The sequence below is a fragment of the Scleropages formosus genome, chromosome 13 (assembly GCF_900964775.1).
Source record: "Scleropages formosus chromosome 13, fSclFor1.1, whole genome shotgun sequence".
Lineage (NCBI taxonomy): Eukaryota > Metazoa > Chordata > Actinopteri > Osteoglossiformes > Osteoglossidae > Scleropages > Scleropages formosus.
The window spans coordinates 27690440-27707180 of NC_041818.1; positions in this window are offsets into that span (position 1 = coordinate 27690440).

Sequence of the window (16741 nt, forward strand, 5' to 3'; positions counted from 1 at the left end):
GCTCCGTTGTTTGCAGTTAAAGCCATCAAAGTAGATGTGATAGTCGCATTCAACCTGTTTCGCTACGGTTTGGAGTTCGAATTTGGCGATGAGGGACCATCCGATAAGCAGGGTGTGGGTCACCGCTACTTCATTTCATTGCCCGTCCCAGCGCTCGTCTTCGCTCTCGTGCGTGTTAACGTTTCTCCTCTCTCCCCGTTGGCACAGCGCCTTCAGCGCTGTTCTAGGATGTTCCGAGCTGTTACCGGAGAACAGCGGCAATGTTGAGCTGATGAAAAATCCCCCTGGCTCCCCGCCTCAAGCAGTCACGGTTGGCATCTCTAATGTATGACACAAGACCACCTTGACCTGTTCTGATGTCGGCGACAAAGCCTTACAGAGACACGTCTGTCCCCGTGGCTCTCGAGTCCGGACTCTGGACCCAAGAGGCATCGCTATTGGTCCTTCAAGCTGTGCTGCAGAGTGAGGGGTGGCAGTAGGTAGTGTTGTGGTCAGTCTGCCTTTGCGCTCGGAGGACCCGGGTTCGAATCCCACCCAGCTATACAAATGGGTAAATCGCGGTAAGTCACTAGAGAAAAGCAGCCACTGATTGAGTCAACGTCAAACATGTTTGTTTGTTTGTTCTCGGAAGTGGGCCGTGTAACGTGTGGTCGCCTGTCCCAGCGCTCCTATCTGCACCGTGATTCTCTTCCAATGACCGCGCTGTCTGCTCACCCTCGTGTGTGCGCTGCACCTGTCTCCCTCTTTGCCTGCTCTAGTGTAATCCTATTGCCACACTAAGCTGTGCGTGTGCGCGCTTTACACCTAACGTGGTAAGAACAGTCCCCGGACTCGTTTACAGCCTCGGCGTCCGCCCTGATGGGAATCTTCATCTCCTGCAGTGACATCACTCACTGCCCTTAACCAGTTGTCCAAGGCAGGGCCAGGGCTGTCCAGAGCCTATCCTGGAGGTAAAGGGTCCAAGGGCCCGTCAATCACAGGATATATAGCCAAGCCCACTCTGTGGTTAACATTTGACCGTGGGAGGAAACCAGAGAACCCGAAGAAACCCGTGCAAACTGCCTGCTGTGCCACTTAGACACATTCTGCACGAAACCTGGGTTTATTGACCCGATGTACCACAAACGCAGTACGACTAGGTACTGTGTAACATGTAAATCTGGTGTTCTAACAATGTCTTCATTATAGAGAGGTTCCGCTCGGTTTGTTTGGCCCAAACCCTCTCCTGGACCGTTGATTTTCGCCGGCTGTGCCGCCTAGTGTTAACCTTTGTCACCTGGGGTCAAAGGTCACCTTCGTAGTCGCAGAACAAATGGCAACGGAAACCGACGAGGGGGCCTCTGATCCTCGCTGCGGGTACCACTTTGGTTAACTTATCGCTACTCTGGGGCCGGTCGACGTATACCGTGGTAGTACTGTACCTAGCCGCAGTCAGGTCGGGCACCCGGTGCAGTGACCACACGCCCTCGGTGGTGTTGGACGGTCGGCAAGCGAGGCGACGAAACAAAACCTCTTCTCGGCTGCCGGAGTTACAATTTTTTCTGTGATTTGGATTAAAACTTTATACTTTTCCAGATGAAATTTGCAGCGCTACCTCACGTTGCCGTTCGTGTGCGGTCGGAAGAACCGCACCGCACAGGAGGCTGTTTGACGGCGCGGTTAAGGCACTAAAGCATCCCCGTCGCGGGTCTGTCGCCGTGCGACGTTGATCGTTTCCATTTTTAGCGCACTTTCCCATCACAGTTGCAGTTAAGCTGATTTAAGAGGTGTACTTTAGCAAAGTGGACGCAGAGCAGCGCGTCCAATTTCACTAAAAGTGTGCGCGCCTGGGTTCGAGGCCAGTCGGCCGCACGGTAACGGGAACGCGAGCGATTCGAGTTCGGGAGAGGCCTGCGGGAGCGCGTCGCTCGGCTCGTCTTCTGGGTCTCGCTGGTCGTGCGCGGGGCCCAGGAACGGGCCCGCCGAGCGAAGGCTCGCACCCGAGTCACCGCGGACGGCCGGGTCCCGGCCCGAGGCGGAGGCCCTGCTGCCGTCGTCGCGGCAACGGAAAACACGATGGCGCGTAGACTGGTACCGGAAAGCCCTCGAGCCCCGTCTTTTCCTGCGCTGAGGCTCGTGCCCTTTGGCAGCACGTGTTACGCGTGAAACGCTCACGCGACGGCAGAGCACGTGTCTCAGCTCTGAAGGGTAGAGGCGCTGAAAAGGGTCTTGCGGTAAAATGCGGGAGAGCCTCATTCTAGGCGCGCAGCAAGGAAAGAAAGAAAGTGAGTGACGAATTTGGAAGCGGCTTTAATGGAAGTGCTTTCACGCTGCTGTTCCTCCCACAGAAACCGCCTCCCTCTGCGGAGCTGAGCGGCGCCCCCTCGTGGCCGCGCTGAGAACTGCAGCCATCCGGCGCCGTTGCGTAAGCAGAGCGCTGTGCGCGCGGCCGTCGCACGTGGGCGGCGAGCGGAGCCGATGCGAGCGAAAAGGGAATCGCGAACGCCTAAGGGACGGGCGGCTGCAGACGTACTCGACGTACGCTCTCCGGTCCGGCTGAAACGCGTCTTTGCGCTGCAGGAGGAAACTCGAACTGCACGCGCGCTGAGCCAGATTCCAACCCATGTCTGAACAGCCCAGGTGCCATGAGGCACTAGTGCTACCCGCTGTGCCGCCCTTCCCCATGTACACTTTGCGTTTGATGGCCACAGGCCTGGTTCGTGTTATGCCCACGGGACACGGGATGTCATGTAGATGCGTGTGGGGCAGTCGAGTGGCTGCAAGCGCTGACCGAACCCCCCCCTTCCCCCCAAAGCCCCCCCCCCCCACGGGGGCACGCTTCGGACGGTTGCAGTGTTCAGGGGTTCGGCGTTCAGACCCAGGAAGGAAGGTTGAGAGGTGCATTACTGGCATGTGTCCCCTGTGTCCGTGTCCATGTTGCCATGTTGTGTGTGGTGAGGTTACCAACACAGAGGGGTTACCGAGTGAACAACCCCCAATACCCCCCCCCCCCCCCCCCGACACACACACACACACACACACACACATACTCTCACTCACTGTTTATAAAGGTGGCAGTTAAACAAGGCTCCCCCTATCTGTTTCTGAGGGACATTACAGGTCTTTTTAGAGCACAGTCTGTCCAGGCTGCGCTGGAGGGCTGCCAACCCTCCACCACACACACACACGTCCAGTGCTCCATCAGGTCGCTTCTTCTCTGCCCCCTCCCTCCCTCCCTCCCTCCCTCCCTCCCTCACCGGCAGCCAGGATGTGTGATCTGTTTGCTCCTGCTGTGGAAACGGTGAAGGGCGGCAGATGGAGAGGGGCAGCCCTTCCCCCGAGGGACGAGGCCTCCGTCAGCAGCGCTCCATGGAAACACCAATGAGATGTGTCCCCTGGGGGCCGGGGGTCTGTGCCCAGGCTCGGGGTTCGATGGACAGAACGGTGCAGACACGCCCCTCCTGCAGCTGTCGCCGGGGGCTGGGCACGGACCGTGGGGGACGGGAGGCTGCCTGTAGACCTAGGGTGGGATCACCGGTGCAGTAGGAGGAGCAAACCACCCAGCCGCTCCCCCTAGCTCCGCCCTACTCCCGTGATGGCTCCGCCCACTCACAGGACTCCACAAACTGTGGGGATTCCTGTTGAAATGGCCTCGACCCAATTGTTACTGACAGGAAGTGGAGGAACAGGTGAGTCACGGTGGGGAGCCGCACCCAAACGGGGAGGGCGGCGCCACCGGCTGATTCAGCAGGTAAAAGATACTCTGGGGAGGGTAGGAAGGTGCTGCGTGATTCATCCGAACCCTTTTCCGCACTGTTGTTGGCTCTGCCAAGCACCCCGGTCCCCTGTGACTCATCTCCTTGTGCCTCATTGTTCTCACACACACACGCAGAGCGAGTGCATTCAGGACACAGGATGCTTGTTTCTCTCGAACCCTGAACCGTTCAGCTGCCGCTTGCTACGGATGCCAGCGGGAGCCATATGAGAAGCGGCCGTCTTTGATTCCACAGCAGGGCTTCATCAACACCGATGTGACACTCATCGCCATCAGGGGGCCCGGTGCTTAGAGCCTTCGCCCTGCAGTCGAGGCACCCGGGGTGGATTCCCACCCCCGCTGAGGTCCCCTCGAGTGAGGTGCCAATACTGTAAAAATGACCCAGCTCGATACGTAAATCAGGGTAAATCAGTGTAGAAACCTCCCGCTGAGTGTCCTGGTCAGACAGGTGAATGTAATGTGTTTATCCGCACACCTTTCCTGTTTACTGGAACCACCGTGTGATGGACAGACACACCCCACGTGATTGTTCTGAGTGCTTCTGAAATCCCCCGTTAATCTCCGCATTCATCACCATTTGTTCCTGGGTTTTGCGAAAGGCTGCTGTCAACACGAAGACACGTATGATATGAGCTTCTGGCCATGAACCCGAGCATCACCTTGATCATGTCTGATAGGTAAGATGTTTGGAGGCCGGACCGGTTCCTCGGTGGAATCCAGATAATCTGGACCATCACCCCTGTGGTGGCTTCTTTACCTTCCAAAAATAGAAACAGCACAACAGCCCCACCTGGTGGCGACACAGCGTAAAGGCTGCTGTAATTTTTATTCCAACCAGCAGATGGCGCTTTTACCCACATGAGAGAAATATGATGTTGAACTGGTGTTGATTAGACTAGAGCACAAACAGTGTGGCCGTGATTTTATCGTTATAAATATACATAAATACAGACATAAGTAAATTGCTTTCAAGTTTATTAAACACTTGACATCTCACATGCCTTTACACTTTACCCAACACAAGTGACACGGGAAATAGCCGCTTACGCTCAGCAAAGTGGATGATTATGACATCTCATCTGTAAACACTCTGAGAATCATTGAATCGCAAATTTAGATTCATTTAGAATCAAAGCACATTTACTGGTGTAGGTGGGCGAACTCTGCCTCTGATTTCGTTTGGCCGTCGCTTCAAACGAACGCAGACATTCATTCGCCACATCTGGCGAGCATTTGTTTCAGACATGCTGGTGTTTGCGTGTGTAAGAGTGAGGAGATCCTTGTCCTGATGTCAAGTTGCCAAGCCCCACCCCCAAGAACAGTATTTCCAGGAATCCCCTTATTAGTGCCCAAGGGATTCCTGGGAAAACTGGACCCCGGGGGCAAGGAGAAGAGCAGCGGAGGAGTGGTCGAGAGGAACGAGCCGGAAGGGTAAAAGAAAACAAAATAAAGGACACAAATAAACGTTCACAGCAGAGGTGACGCGCCGCCGGACACGGACGCCGAGGAGGCGCGACGGCCCTGTTGCTTCGCAGGCTGCGCCGCCGTCCCGAGCTACAGTGCTTCATCTCAGACTCCCAGCTGACCAGAGATGCAGCACTGCACCGTGGGTCCGGGGGCTGAACCTCCGTCCATCCGATGCTCATTTTTTGGACCGCCCCCGGTAGCTGCGCTCACCTCGCGACCTCTGGACTGGCAGGGCCTGCTGGAAGGAACGAGCACAAGAAAAGGCCACGGTGAGGTTCGGCTTCACCACTAGGGGGCGCCATCTAGGAGGATGGAGCACGGAACACGGATGCGCTTTGACTCGGCTCCCTTCCGTCTCCTGAGAGTCGCTTTACCGCTCCGGTTTGTCCGGAGTCCGAGATCCTGAGCTAGAACGTTCAAAGTGCGGCTCCCCCCGATGCAAACTCATCGAAGGCCAACTCTAATCTCTTTAAAGTGCGGTTGCAAACATAGGAAGCGGCTCCCAATTCTCAGGACATATATAGTGCCCCCTTGTGGACTAGGCCTGCAGCGCCTACTTTTCCAAAAAGGGACGTTCGGAGGGAAACTCTCACGCGGTTCCACGTATGGCAGGCGGACGAACCCGTGCGAACGGCGCACTTTCCGCCACGGCGCCAAACGGGCAGGGCCTAGAGAACGACGGACACACTTTGGCAAACGGTGAACTGTGCCGCTTCTCGCCGGTCCCTCTGGCTGACATGAGCTCCACCGCGAGAGCGAAACGCTAAATGTGGATGTGAACCCGAGCAAGTCACGGCACAGTGGCCTCACACACACACACACCCAGTAGACATGTCCTGCACTTCTCAAAGCACAGTGCCGCTCATAATTTTGCTTTTCCCAGATCAGTTGGCTCCGCCCTCCGCCCAACACCCACCCTAAGCATCATCCTCAGCAGTAGGATCTTGACTTGTAGATGCTGGAAGTGAAACTGAAGCAGTTTCTCCCCCAGGAGGGTATATAAAAACCATAATAAACGCATTACAGGCACGGCCGGTAGCGCAGGGGTTAGAGCTACTGCCTTTAGAGCCAAAAGGTCGCAGGGTCACGCCTCCCGTCCAGCTGTAGGACCCTTCAACAAAGTACTTACCATAAATTGCTCCAGTAAAATCACCCAATGCTGTAAGTCACTTTGGAGAAAAGCAGCAGTGAATAAATATTAAAACCAAAATCCTGCTCGACCTTCTATGCGGTAAAATCATCTGCTTCTCGGGCCCATTTGGCCAGAACGAAACCCGAAGCACAACCCTAGAGCGGCTGCGGGACGAACGAGGTCCCGAGCCGCTAAAGACAGTTCGGCTTCTGCCCCCCACCCCCACCGTGCGCCTTTTCCATACTCTATACGATGCGTCTGTGCGGGACCACTGAGCCCAAATATAATCGGTATGAAATTTATCTCTGGAAAAGAGGGCAAGAGGAAAAAAAAAGAGGAGAGGAGTGATGGGAAAAGAAAGGCAAGAATTCCTTGGCTGTTTTGAGCGCGTTCCAAGGAGCGCGAGCTTTAGGTTGTCTCACATCCCGCTCCTGGAATCTGTCTCGGCCCATATAAGGCGTTTTTACGGGACTTTATTTTGGGATGATGGAAAATGTAGCTGCGCTCTCAGTAAACAGTGCGCCTCGCCGTTCTGAGCCCGTTTGTCACAGCGCGTTCTGCACCCCCAGCCCCCACCCCGCATCGCACCGCCCTCCGCATTCATTCCCTTTTCGAGCCGCTCTCTGACCGCGGTCGCTGCCCACATAAGGGGGAAAAAAACGGTGAAGGTGAACGCGGGGCCGGCGGAGCAACGGGGGGAGCGCGGGGGGAGGCTCCTCGTCTCCTCGTCTCCGTCCTGCTCCTTCCTCCGGCACATGGCTCCGAGATCCCCCCACCTGTGCCCGGGTGCCCGATGTCCGCCGAGCTCCGCCGTCTCTCCGGAAGTTTCAACGGCCCGGACTCGGGTACGGAGCCGCCGCGGCCGCGCCGGCGTTCGCTAAACACGCTCCGTGTGCCCCGGCCTCCCGGGGAGAAACGACCTTCAGGAAGTGCCGAGGACAACTCGCGGGACCCCGGGAATCGGCGCACGAGGGGACCAGACCCCCCGCCGGGCTCCGGGGTCACATCGGAGCGGTCGTCGGCCGCCCCCACCGAGAGGAGGGACAATGACGTGCCTCATGCTGGCGTTACAATGCGACCGAAAAGACAGACGCTCGCACGCGAACACACCGTGCTAACCTCAGACACGGCAACAGCGCTGACAATTTTCCCAAAAGCGACAGTGTAAATCTGCTTACCCCCATTTACCCATTTGAAGAGCAGGCTAATTTTTCCTGTATCAACGCAGGCTAAAAACCTTGAGCGAGGCTGCTGCGGCGGGAAGCGGGCTTCAAATCCGCGACCGCCGAGCGCAAAGGCAGCGGCTCTAACCGCGTTCGTCGTCAACGTAACGGCGCCCGGGACCGGGACCGAGCCCCTCGCGTCACGTGACCAAACCGCACGTCGTTCCGCAGAGGGAAGACGGCTGTAAACCGTCGGAGATGCGAGCCGTTTCGGGCCCCGAGGCGCGTCGGCCACTTTGTTGCACGAGCGCCGCCGGGTTTGACATCTGCTTCCGGGATCCTCTTAGGCCAGCATGGGCAGCCCAACCACCAAAGTCCCTTCTTTAAGCTTCGAACTACCAGCAAGTGCTGTGAAACGCTGCAACCGGCGATGGCTGCTTCTGTGCCCTTTGGAAACGGGCCGCCAAAAACATAAATGACCGGAGCCCCCTGAAGACCGCTCTGCTCGCCGCGCGGCTCGTGTGTCGCGGCGACGAGGGGCTTCTCTTTCGGGGTCGCCTCGGTCGTGACCACAGACGGTTAAACGAAACTGAGGTCGGAACCGGCAGCGCGGTCGGGATCCCGGGTCCAGCACCACGCGGCGGCGGTTCCCCGAGCGGTTCGCTCTCCCGACCGCAGCCGAGCGCCGCTGCACGACTCTCTGCTGCGACTGGAACATCTCAGCAATGACTCCTTACAGTACTGAGTTCGTGCGTGTGGGGGCAAATGTCGAGTGTGTGCGTGTGTCAGACATGCAGGCAGACGGAGCGGTGAGCGGTCGCCATGTTTACACGGATGAGGCAGCGTTCCCGCTCAGCCAAACATTGCCTTTTAAGGGGTCCTCTCCTCTCTGCTCCTCTCCTCTCTCTAAATTATCGAGGCAGGAAGCGTGGTGGGGTGGGGTGGGGTGGAGAGCGGGGGGTCTGCAGTCCTCCCTCCTTCTGCACCCCCCGCTTCCCATCCACTGCCTGCCATCGCCACACGGTCGCTCTCAGAACGGCCTGGCGCTCGCGAGTGCCGTACCGCAGACACGGACCGTATGGCGCCGTGGACCGACCCAACGCTGCCGTCTGGCGACGCGACCCGGAGCGGAACGCACGGAGGTCGCGAAAGACCGCGGCACAAACCGGGTCAGCCGCGCTCCCGCTCGACCCATCTCCAGTGGTCGATGTGTCCCGTAGCCGTGCACCTTGGTTTTTACCCCTTGTGCCATGTTTCTAATCTCTTATATACCGTTTGTGTGCCCGTGAGGCCCGGTCTACGGTCACCGGTTACGATTCCACGACATTTAGAATCGTTTGTGGACACACGATGCGCAGCGTAAGCAGCGGACGACCGCGCGTGCAGTTCGGAGCTGCGGCGCTCGTGGGCGACCGAACAGCCGGACGGCGCTGGAACCGCAACGGTGACACTGGAGCACCGGCCTGAGGGGCCCGGAGCTCCTATTTATAGGGAACAACGTAAGACAAAGAGCAAGAAAAAGAAACCACCCCCCGACCCCTGACCCCTGACCCCCCACCCCATAGCAGACTCTCACTCAGCTTTATGGAGCTTTAGTGGAACAACTAGGAAATAATCCAAGATCCTGGACAACCAGCAGAACATGAGACGAAGAAACACAAACACAAGCTTTAGTGAGTAACTCTGATTTCTTTACTCCCATAACGAGGGAGGACGCTCTTGAACCCGGGGCCGAGCTCCCTGGGGACCGCAGGCTCCTCGTGGCATTTCCGTGTGCTCGGACTCAGACGTTGGTCCCAGCGAGCGCGAGCATTTCCTCCTGCGCTTATCAGCACCGAGTAAACAAACATGGGCGCCCCCCTCCCCCCCAACCCCCACAGCTGGGCAGCCTTTCCTACTGCGCTCCTCTATCTTTTTCACCATGTTCCTCTATCTTGTGTACCACGCTCCTCCGGCTGGAGCAAACCCTTAAATCCCGTGTTCGGCCTACGCGTGGGGTCTTGAGGGAGCACACCGAGGCCCCCCAGTCTCAAAGCCCCCACAAATGGGTCTCCTGCGAGCAGAGGTGCGCAAGAATATGGAGGGGACATATTTTCTGAAGGCTCGTGGCCATGGGAGGGACCATGTCTGAGAAACTGTGAGATGCGATTAAGGGGTCCAGAGAAGGGGGGGGGGGGGGGTGACATTGCGGGACGGTCACCCTGTCGTCCAAAACGTTTGACGGTCGCGCTGGAATTTCAAGAAGCCGAGGAACTCGGGTTGAAAGCAAAACTGCTGAAGCCCGACCTCAAATGAAGAGGGGCAGCAGGAGTCACTAAGGGACGGAGGGATCGCGCTCGTAGATGTTTCCACATGTTCCCGAAAGCGACAGATGTTCCGTAAGACTCGTGACGTAACGCGATTAGTTCTGCAAACGTAGCTTCGCAACTATGCAAATATCATTTCTGATTTTGCTTGCTGTGGACGGAAAAAAACTTCCATTCCATTCACTCATTTAGCTGCTGCACTGATTTTACCCACTTACACTGATTTACCCTCTTACACAGCAGGGTTCTCTTTTCTTACCGGAGCAATTCAGGGTCAGTATGTCTCTCAGGGGTGCTGCAGTGGTGCGTATCATTCGAACCCATGACCGTCGGAAACAAAAGCAGGGGCTCTAAGCACCACGCCACCTGCTGGCCAACGCAGGGATAAAACTTGCTGAGCTGAATTATTTAACCCCCCCCTTTTACTGCGCAAAGGTGTCAGGATTGGTGACCCTGGAAAGGCGCAGGAGATGCTTTGCAGGCCAGAGAGGAATGAACGTTGCGGACAGAAAAGTGTCCGTTACAGGCCGGACGTTCTGCACGGAGACGGACCGAGGACAGAGCCCTGAGGAACACATCGGAAGCGCTGGTTAACTTTACCTCTCCTCTTTCTAACCTGTCCCTCCGTCCACCTATTTCCATCCAACCAGCCGTCAGCGGAGCGGCGCCTCCCCGCCGCCATCGGACGCTCTGAAGTGGACCTGCGCCTTTGAGTGCTTTGAACCCGTCTCCATCCTCCTCCCCGGCATGTGACTACTTGTTGGGAACAAGGGTCCCCCTGGGGCCCCCAGTTAGGGGGTAGATGCAGAGAACAGGGGTGCGAGTGGGGGCAGGGAGGGGTCATGTGAAACTGCTCCAGCTTGATGGCTTCCAGACTTTTGACTCCTCGGAAAATAAATAAAGCGTTTCCTCTCCCTCCCTCGGCCTCCTGCTTTATCTAATCTGTCCATCTATCCAACCGTCCAACCGTCCTTTGGCATGATAACGCTGGCGAACGCCGTAGCGACCGAGGAACCGTGTTTACTATTCATAATTAGTGTAACAGCCTACTTTACTTTAAGAGAAAATGTTGCTCGCAGACACACACAGAGTAACAAGGACAGATTTACTGTACATTAAGTAGAATTCACCTTGTTCTTTGCACATTGGACTCCAGACTGTTCGGTTCCTGAGGGACTCCTGCGACCCCCTGCGACCCCCCCCGCGGACCCTAACAGAAACGTCCCCATGACGCCGACGGGCCGAGGCTCCGGAGCGAGTCGCGTGTTCCGGGATAGGCTCCGGACCGTGACGACCCTTAACGGGACAAGCGGTCAGCGAAAGTGAGCGAGAACCCGAGTCGCACGTCCTCTCAACACCGCGATGCCGCGACGGGGCCGCCGGGCCCTCGACGGCGACCGTACACCCGGCCCCGTCAACAAAGCAGCCGACAGGGTGTCCCCTGGTCAGTTCCCCAAACTTCCCCGGAAGAGTTAAAAGCAGAACAGAACTAGAACGTGACCACGAGTCACACACACGGTGTTAGAGGTTCGAAAAACAGGGGCTGGTTGCGTGTGGCGGCCGTTTCCTTGGTGAGTTTCTGGGAACGGAGGCCACCGGGTGTCGCAGCGGTTAAGGAACGAGACGTGCGTTTGAGAAGGAACTAGGGGAACTAATTGGTCGGTCGCCGGGGTCGGTCCACGGTCGCCATGACTTCGGCGCCGAAGCACAACCGCGACGCCCGGACCGGCCTCCGAACAGCTGGCCGCATCTGGTGGCCCCTCCCCGGCGGGACCCCTCGCTCTCCTGTGCCGCGTTTGAGCCGCGCTCCTCCGAAACAAAAAGCAGGAAGACAAAGGGCGCGGGCGGGGGGATGGGGGGGATCGCATTTCTCGCTCGCCGTGCCTCTCGGCCCCGGAGGCCTCGCGCACCCCCCCAGGGCCGCTGTATCGATCGCTGCTTTACTGCGACATTTAGAACTTTTACCTCCATTAAGCACAAGGACCCTCCCCCCCCCCGACCAACCACACATTCCCGTTCAATACTCATATCTGGGCCCCGATCGGCCCCGATCGGCACCGGACAGGCCCGGCTGAAGGGTACAGAGGAAACCGAACTGGCACGGCGGAGCGTTCCTGTGGACCGTTCCAGGTTGAGTTAAACCGACCGCTCCAGGTCCTGCGCTGAAGACCGGACGCTTTTTCCCCGGAACGAGTCGCACAGATGCGGTTTGTCTGTTCGTGCAGCTGTCACACAGATGTGTAACACAGGAGAGGAGTTTTAGCCCCGGGGGAAAACGGTCAAATATAACGCACGATTCCCTCCGGTTCGAACCAACAGCCTTCTGGCCTCGAGTCCCTGTACTGAACCATAATCATACCTGCTACTCTGTGGTCTGGAAGCGCACTCTGCATTAATGGTCAATATTAATGGTCTGCATTAGAGGTTCTCTCGCATGCACGCACGCACACGCACACACACACACACACACACACACACTCTTATGACCACATCATTGTAACGGTACAAATAATAAAGAAGGCACCTCCGGCACTATTTTCTCCGAGTGTGTGAGAGTAGAAGAGAACCACAGTGCGGTCACTATGACAGCACTGCGACCCTGACCGTGTGACCAGGTGACTGTGATCGCAACCTCAGTGCTGCTCTTCACCCTGAATGAACCCACTGCGTGTGAGGTCGGGACACACGCACGCACACACGCACACACACACACACACACACACACACACACACGTGCACCTGGATGAAGTGTGTTTCAAAAGTGACAAAGCTAACCTTGACCCCAGTGACCTGCACGCAAGGGCTGTTCACCGCCGATCCTGCCCCACCACCCCCCCGCTCAGGGCTCCCGCTGCCCCGTCCCCCGACCCGGTGCCCCGCGTGCAGAGACCGGCGGCGATCGGTTCTCGTACCTGTAGGCGCTGCGGCTCGAGGAGGCGGAGGTGGCGGCGGCGGCCCGAGGGGGGGGCCGGGCGTCCCGGCGCTGCTCCCGCGGCCTCCTCGAGCGCCCCGCTGTCTGACGGGGGTCCCCGGCGCACGGCTCCCTTTTGAAGCTGTAGCGGCGCGAGCAGCAAACACTTTTCTTTTACCTTATATGAGGCGGGGGGGCCGTCCCACCGAGAGGCCGGCCGAGGAGGGGCGCGCCCGAGAGAAGCCCCCGAGCCTCGCGATTGGCCGGCCCCCCATGACCCCAACCCGTGACCTGCGACATCTGAGGCGGAGAAATCCAGAGGGGTGGGGTAGGGGGTTTGGGGGGGGGAGTGGATTCCCTTGCAAAGGAAGCCACATTTGACAATTTTCATATTTCTTCTAAATTTGGAGATTTGTGCCCGTGCTGGAGGCTTGGCGGCTCGATCCCGGGGCCATGTGGAAGCCATTAACGGCGCAGGGCTCCCCGCCATGCCGGTCGGCCACGGCCCTGGGAACGAGAGCAGCGCTCAGACGCACTTATTTGGGATAATTAACTTCCTCTCGGAGAGGCGCTCGCTGCCCCATATGGGAAAGCATTCGAGGAAGGTGGGCTGGGAGTCGTGCGCATGCACGCACACACACACACACGCAGGCAGGTTGGAGGAAGGAGAAAGGCAGAAAGGAGGAGGGCAGGATGGGAACTGCAGACACGGGTTCGAGGAACGGAGAAAAGGGATCTCTAATTGTTTTAAAAGACGAACCCGTGGGGGGGGTCATGGCAGGAACGTTTACGCACGCAGCTGCTGCTCTCCGGTTGGCGACGTTCACTTCTGCTCCGAAAAGGTTCCTGCGGCGCCGGAGCTGGAGGACAACTGTGTCCACGGTGTCCCTCCTCTGTTGACGTGCTCACGGGAGCCCCTCCCCCCCCCCGCGGCGGTCTGACTCGCAGGACCGGGACCGCGCGCGGCTGTCGGCGCCCCGCGTGTCGTTCGGAGCATCGCGGAGCCTTTTCCGGGAGGCCCGTGGGGCCGCAAACATCCGGCGGCCCTTTCGGTGACGCGGGACACGTGTTTAGAAACGGCGCCTTTACGCGCTCGCAACGGGGGACGGTTGGTTCCCACGGTGAGACGAGCGCCGCGACTGCCACCGCCAACGGCAAAGTGCAGCTGCTTTGAGCTGGAAAAACGCGGCGCTTTCCCACGCAGGCCTGCCCCCCCACCCCCTCCCAACGCACGGTCACGTCCTCCCCCCCCTCGGGCCGGCAGGCAGCGCCGCGGCCTCTCGGCTCCTGGGCCGCGGGTTCAAATCCAGCTCGGTGCGCGCATGCCTTTGTGCGGATTTCCTTCCGGTGCTCTGGTTTCCTCCCACTGTCCATTGACAAGTGTTTCAGGCGCACTCCAAATTGCTCTCAATGTGTGTGCGCGTTTGTGCGTGTGAGCGAACGAGTGCGTGCGTCCTGCCCTCATCCTGTCCAGGGGTTACCCTGCCTCTGAACCTGCGCTTGCGGGATGGACTCCGGACCACGGCGACCTGGTGCCGGACAAGCGATAATTGGAAACTGATGCATGAAAAAAATGATTCCAGGGACGGGGTGGACAATAAAACACACACACACACACACACACACGTTAACCCTGGACGTGAAGCTGCAGTAGGGGGTACCGACCCCGTCGCTATCGTACCCTTTACGCATCCCGAGGACACGGCCTTCGAACCGTCCTGCCCGGCCCTCAAACATGCGGCTCCGCTCAGGGGCTCGAGAGGAGCAGAACCAAAAGACGGTACAACGTCACTTCTCCGCCCTCCTGCTCCCGGACGCGTCTCTTACGCCGCACGAGAGCGGCGGCACCGGTTGAGACCCCTTTCCGGGGTCCGGGGCCGTCGCTCACCCCGAGTCCCGGACAAAGGCGTCCGGCCGCAGGACAAATGAGCGCAGCGAGAAACAAGTCGATACAAAGAGGCTGTTGCTGATGGATTGCGTACGGCGTGTGTAGGGAGTGAGCATGAAGTGTGTATAGAGTGTGTAGGGAGCGCCTGTGGAGTTGGAGGAGCTGCGTGCTCACCAGCCCCCCTGGACACCCTCCATCAGACACGCAGCAGAGAGATGCTAAATTTAGCCGCCGGTGCCGGGGGTTCGAGCGGCGCGGGGTCGCCGCAGCGAACCGCGAAGAGACGGAGCGCAGGCCGGTGCCTGGGGTTCGAGCGGCGGAGCCCGGGAGGAGGCGCAGAAGCCTTAAAAAGGCAATGTTTGGGAAGAGTCCCTGTTTACACGTGTGCCGACTGGCGCTGCGGCGAAACCTCCCCCCCCCGACCCCGTTCGCGGGCCGCCGGGCGCCGTTTGAACTCGTAGGTGCGCTCCGTTTGCCCTCATATGGCGAGGGGCGCTCGCGTTTCCGCCTCTTCTATTAAACACTTTTCTCATGACTCAGTGTCCGGGTTCCAGGGCTCCGTTTGTTCGCATGAAACACGTCGCCACCATTAGTCTTCCCCGCGGTCGCAGCGTCTCGCAAGCGCGCGTGCGTCTGGGTGCGTGCCGACCGTCGGGAGGTTGGGACGCTGGCGGTCGCTCGCTCAGGACTCGGGACATTTACCGTGTCCTGGTTCGTCACCCCACTCTACTTTTACAGTGCCATCACAGGAGCTGCTACTCCCTGTCTGTGTGTGTAAATCTGACACGTTTCTTAGTGTTTTGTACAGCAGTTTCCCGATTTACCCATTCACGCAGTCGGGCCATTTTTACTGTGTCATTCCAGGATACGTACCTTGATCAAGGGCCCTATAGGTTGGGGAAGGATTTGAACCAGGGTCTTGTCGCTGCCAAATCACGGCTCTAACCGTGGTAAAGTACCGTTTTGCTGCTGTGTGCACCACGATGGGTTAAGCTGAACAAACACACTTTCCGGTGTTCGCGCTTCTCCGCCTCCCCGCTTCCTCACCGGCCGGCGTGTTACGCACGTGCCGATCGGGTGACACGTGACCCACGGGGGGGGCGCTTTCCCCCAGCGCGTTACAATGATGGACACTTCTCGAACTGCGACTGTGGTAATTTCACGGTAATGCGAACGCAAGCTGTCGGGAAACGGCCCTGGTTTCGGTGGCACGAGCGCAGAGCTCTACCTGCAGCTTTCGGCACGTCAACCCCCCTCCCCTCGGGTGTCACCTTTGCTCTTTGCTCCCAAACGGTCACTTCGCTGCCCTTACGAAGGGTTCGAGCCCATCTGTGAGCTCATGTCGCGTTCCCGTGGCGACGGCTCCTCCGCGCGTCGGCCTCCAGGAAAGTGTTTGCGCTCTTAATGACCGGGATGCTTTCGCTCTGATGTAATGCCCTTGGGCCCCGAGTTGTTCCGCTCCACGCTTAAAAAAAAAATCTTCGGAACTGGGGTTTACTGCGGTAATGTATCCCACGACCCGTTTCGCTGCGCCGCGCATTTCTGAGAGATTGCGCTAAGAGTCCGCCGCCCCACGCGGAGCCGTGTCCACCAGGCCTCCCCGCGACACCCGGACTAGAGCGGAGACAACTGCGTCTTTCTTTCTGCTCCCAAACAAACGTTGCTGTAATTTACCTTTTGGTGTCATAAAGACCAAGTGGGTCGAGGCGTTTGGGAACGAACGACTGCATCTGGTTTTCTTTAACCCTAAACAGGTTCTTTGTGTCGCGGGCAGAATGCCAAGGGACCAGGCATCTGGCAGAGGGGGTGTGCTGGGGGGATGTGCCGGGGGGGGCGGTCGGGACAAAAGCCATACTAGCAACTGACAACAGGATGTGCTGGGGTACGGAGGACAGAGGGCCCACCCCTCCGTGTGACGGCTCTCGCTGGCCTAGCGCGCTGCGTGCGTGTGCTGAAACGAGCCCGTCTCAGCCATCCTGCTAACTAGCGAAGCTCCAGCCCGGTGTTGCGTGTCTTCTGGTTCAGGCCACGCGTGTCGCTCGGATCGCGGATGGCGCCCTATGCCCATATATGGCAGCTGCCCCTCACCGCTTAGCCCTCTTTATTTGAAAGCCGAGTGA